General features: G+C 45.3%; 1 long non-coding RNA gene across 1 annotated transcript; it reads right to left on the bottom strand.

Annotated features, from left to right (window-relative positions):
* Positions 1-2419: 2419 nt before the first annotated feature.
* Positions 2420-4235, bottom strand: LOC122209932. Its single transcript, XR_006197840.1, has 2 exons — positions 4017-4235; positions 2420-2596 (listed from the first exon to the last, which is right to left on the bottom strand). It is a non-coding gene; the product is annotated as an uncharacterized LOC122209932 (long non-coding RNA).
* Positions 4236-4871: the final 636 nt, after the last annotated feature.

The following is a 4871-nucleotide window of genomic DNA, read 5'->3' as shown; positions in this document are numbered from 1 at the left end:
AGGGAAGTTTCCCTTAAGAGGGAGGATCTCTTAGGGAGAGGGTCTCATAGGGGGGAGGGTCTTATAGCGGAAAGGGCCCCCGGGGAGTTCTCCTAGTGGGGAGGGCCGCCCTAGGGAGAAAGATCCTTCGGGGGCAGGGTCTCCTAGCGCCAGGCCTGGGGGGCCCGCGAAGGGTGCGTGGGGCGGGGCGCTCAAGCTCAGTCGCATGTGGTAAGCATTAGCAGAGTTTATGGGGTGAGCTAAGAGCTCTGGAGGCTGGAAGGCCAGTATTTTTGTGGGAGGAGGCCTGGAAGGTGACACACAGTCTGATGCTGTTGGCAGTGGGCCTGGAGGAGCCTGGGGGCATGTGATGATTGAGATCATGTAAACGGTGATGGCAGCTGGACAGGGCGTGCGCCTCGCCGGGTGCTGGATCCACGAGGTTATTGCTCGGGGCGAGGGAGGGGAGAGCCGGCACTGCCTTCGAGGTTTCCGAGAGGGACCTGGCTCCCACTCCCAGAACACTGACCGCGCACCATCCACCCTTACTGAGCCTCAACAAGGACCTTGTAAAGGAAGGATGGGGAAGCCGAGGCCCAAGGACAGCAGCCAAACGGAGGAGGTGGATTCTGACCTAAGTCGGTTCCTGGGGCCTGCCCCCTGCCGCCTTCCCACCCCACGCAAGTAGGGCCGGAAGAGTGAGAAGCCGTCCGGAGGGGGCGTGTTCTCTGAGAACACGTGGAAGCACGGGTGTGCAGTGCCTGAAGCGGCACAGAGGCGCCCTTTGGGCACGTTGTCCTGAGGACAGGTGGATGAGAGTGAGGGGGGCATTTCTACTTTTATTTTCCGTTGCAGCAGCCTTGGGTCTAACTTACAGGGCTATATGAGAGCGTAGGGGAGAAAGAGGCCCTACTGTGAACTGAACACCTCCTGCGGGCCGAGCACCTCCTGTGGGCCAACCTGGGCCCTCCTGGCACTAACCCCCCACCGCCCTCTGTGTGAGAGGTGCTCTCACTCATACGGTTGGGGAGTCTATGGCTAACGAGGGGAAGTCACTTTGGTCAGCGATGAGGCTCCGCTCTTTCTAGTTGTGAAATCTGGGCAGATTGCTGACTCTGAATTCCCATTAAAAGTTAGAATTCCCCTCTCGCAGGGTTGTTGCGAGGGAATGAGATAATTCACACACTCAGAAAGTGCTGGTTTCCTGTGCTTCGGACCAGCTGGGGAGCACCGCCCCAAACTACCCTTGCTCTGCACCCCAGCTGAGTCGGGGCCATATTTAACCTTTTCCTTTCAAATACAAACATGTCTATTTTCTTTGCAGATAGCGAGCCACACCCATACGCCCTCACAGCATAGGCAAGAATATGGCACAGGCAACTTCTTGACTTCGAGACCCTCAAAAAATACCCAGAGTCTCTTTTGCTACAATTTATTTTACAGTTCAGAAAAAGTTATGGAATCTTGCTTGGAAATTAGAAAGCCAAGCCAGTATACCGTAAGTAGTAAGAGAACCATGGATATCACAGCTACTCCAAAAGGTCCAGACACACTTCTGGGAATTTTTTTATTCCAGTATCATCCTGGGTAAGCGAGGCTCTGATATTGAGTCATCTTACAGTTGAAGGAACTAAACTAGGGAAGTTTAACATACACAAAGTAACCATGTTAAAGCCAGAGTAGGAATCTAGCTCTCCTGGGTGCTATTCTAAGATTTTTTTTTTCCCCACCAGATTATGTTGCCTTTTACGTGACTCATTAGATTACTGTCTTCAGGGATGTGTTTAGACTGTGGCTATTCTTTCTCAAAAAAAAAAAAATAATACAGAAAAACCCCTTTATAATGCTGGGAAGAGGCCAGCACACAGCTGAAACATTTCTACCCAAAAGGGCCAATTAATCTCTCCATTTAATTTTATATCGAGCCTAAAAAAGATCTCAAGAAGAGAACGCTTCATCCCTGTATATACTCGCTTTAATAAATCTTTAGCCGCAAATGTGAAAAAATAAAAACCTTCAGCCATATATTGTAGAGTGCCTGACTGGTTCAGTTGGTAGAGCATGCTACTCTCAATCTTGAGGTTGTGAGTTTGAGCCTTATGTTGGGAGCAGAGATTACTTACAAGTAAAATCTTAAAAAAGAAAAGCCGGGTATTCTAAAAGACCCTGAGGTAAAGGGATTTTGCTCCATGAGAGCTGACTTACGTTTCTTTAAAAAATGAGCCATGGCTATCTCCTGGTTTCAAGAGCAAAAAGAATCTTCCCTGCTTAACTAGAGAGAGTGAGGAGTTTTACAACAAATGATCATTTAACTGGAGTTAGAACTGTCACTGAGGCCACCCCATTGTCCTGTTCTAAAGCGTCGCTACTCCAAGGTGTGGTCCACTAGCCATCAGCCTCTCCTGGGAACTGATTCGAAATGTCAAATCTCAGGCCCCTGCAGGATCTGAATCTACATTTTAATAAGATCTCCAAGTGATCCATATATAAATTAAAGTTTGAGAATCACTCCGTATCTCCTGAGAATTGAAGAAACATGATGAATATAGCTCTCTGTTCTCTTCCTCTCTCTTTATTTTTCTTTTGGTTCATTCTGTCTTCTTTCTCATCTTTTGCCCTTAATGAGATAAAAAGGGAAAGTTTTTTATTTTTTTTATTTTTTTTTTTTTTTAATTTATTTTTGGGACAGAGAGAGACAGAGCATGAACGGGGGAGGGGCAGAGAGAGAGGGAGACACAGAATCGGAAACAGGCTCCAGGCTCCGAGCCATCAGCCCAGAGCCTGACGCGGGGCTCGAACTCACGGACCGCGAGATGGTGACTTGGCTGAAGTCGGACGCTTAACCGACTGCGCCACCCAGGCGCCCCGGGAAAGTTTTTTAAATGATAGAATTATGATTTTATTTTTTTAAGAGGAAAATCTGCAACGTCGTAGAACACCAACATACTCAACTGTTACAAGTTAAAAACCAAGAACATCCATATGGCACTGTGAAAAAAATGTTAAGAGAAACAAGCAACACACTGGAGGAAGTATTAATCTTTCTACATAAAAATAGCTTTTGTAAGTCAATAAGAAAAACAGATGAACAATTCCTATAGAAAGAGGGGCAAAGAACATGAACAGGAATGTCAGGGGGAAAAAACGTGTTTCAAGAATGCTCAAAGAAATCAATCCAAGAAATGAAAAATTAACAAGGCTTATAAAAATATTAAAGCATTGATGACAGCAAGTGTTGGTGAGGGTGTGTGGAAATGAACGCTCATACTATCAGTGGAAATATAAATTCACAGACTTTCTGGAATGAAACCTGAAATTCATAGCTAAACTTCGAATACTAATTGTCTTTGGTCTAGCCATCCACTTCACAAATGCACAGAAATGTGTGTGTGAGGTTGTCCATTCCAGGATTGCTAATAATAGCAAAAAAAAAAAAAAAAAAAAAAAAAAAAAGTCAATCTAAATGCCCATCCAGGAAGGTTGAGTACAATATGGCACACCCATACAAGAAAATCTCATATAACTGTTAATGAAGTATTGATGTAGAAATATCCACTATATCAGTTTTTCTTTTTTTTTTTAATTTTTTTTTTAACGTTTTATTTTTATTTTTGAGACAGAGAGAGACAGAGCATGAATGGAGGAGGGGCAGAGAGAGAGGGAGACACAGAATCAGAAGCAGGCTCCAGGCTCTGAGCCATCAGCCCAGAGCCCGATGTGGGGCTTGAACTGACGGACCGAGAGATCGTGACCTGAGCTGAAGTCGGACGCTTAACCGACTGAGCCACCCAGGTGCCCCATCAGTTTTTCTTATAAAGTTATGGAGAAATGTATAGAATAATCCCATTTATGTTAACTTTTTTTTTTCCCTGAATGGATGGATGCCAAATTGTAATGTCCTTCAGGGCACTTGAAATTGCATGCTTTTCTGCACATTTTATATTTTCAAATGTGAATTATATTTTTATAATCAAAAATAAACTAATAGAGCTGATTTTTTAAAAGCAAAGGGTTGATAAGCCTAAGTCATTTCTTACCTGTAAGTCATTAAGAAATGTCCCTTATGGGTTCTCGGTGGTTCTTCTGAGAAAAATATTCCCCAGTCCTATTAGAGAACAAGTTACAGCATGATCTTGTCCGCAAGGGGATGGTGTGCCCCTCCACGTGCAAATCAAGGCAACGATCGTGGGGATTCCTTGCATCTGGTTTGCACAGCCTTCTCCTGATGGGCAGTCTACCCTCTCTAGATGCCTGGGTAGTTCACTCTAAACTCCCTGCCAGCTGCTAATCCCAGCCCAGCCTTGCCTTTGTTCTGTTGCCTGGCAACCCATTAAGGAGCCACCAGGTGCTGCTTTTGATCCCTAATGGGGCGTGGGCTTTGGTTACTTTAGAGCCCACTCAGCTGAGAACTTTTTAAGACGCTAAACTCTCGTGAAATGCTCTTGTTAAAGAAGCTACGAAGAAGAGAAGTACCAAAAACGTACCAAGCCGCCAAAAACTTCTCCCAGCCTTCTCTAAAAATAACTACCCCTCCCCTTTCAGACTGCTTTCAACTGTATAAAGTGGAAGTTCTCAAGGTGTGGTCCCAGACGGGCATCAACAGCATCACCTGGGTAGAAATGCAAATTCTGGGGCATCACCCCAAACTACAGAATCAGAAGTTCCAATCAGAATCGCTGGGGGGTGGAACCGCCAAGCTGTTTTAACAAGCCCTCCAGAGGACTCTGAGGCTCGCTGGGAGTGTCCAAGAATGATTGGTGGAAAGTAATTCCTCCTCTTCTTAAGTTTCAGCAAGTATTTATTAAATTGCTGATTTGGACCAGACCCAGTGCTAAGCAAGAGAGAAATAAACAATTACAGGAACCATACGATAAGCGAAAGCACTTTAAGGA

Source organism: Panthera leo, chromosome E3 (genome assembly GCF_018350215.1).
Source record: "Panthera leo isolate Ple1 chromosome E3, P.leo_Ple1_pat1.1, whole genome shotgun sequence".
Taxonomy (NCBI): Eukaryota; Metazoa; Chordata; class Mammalia; order Carnivora; family Felidae; genus Panthera; species Panthera leo.
The sequence above is the reverse complement of the archived record's forward strand: the minus strand, read 5'-3'. Positions and strand labels throughout refer to the sequence as shown.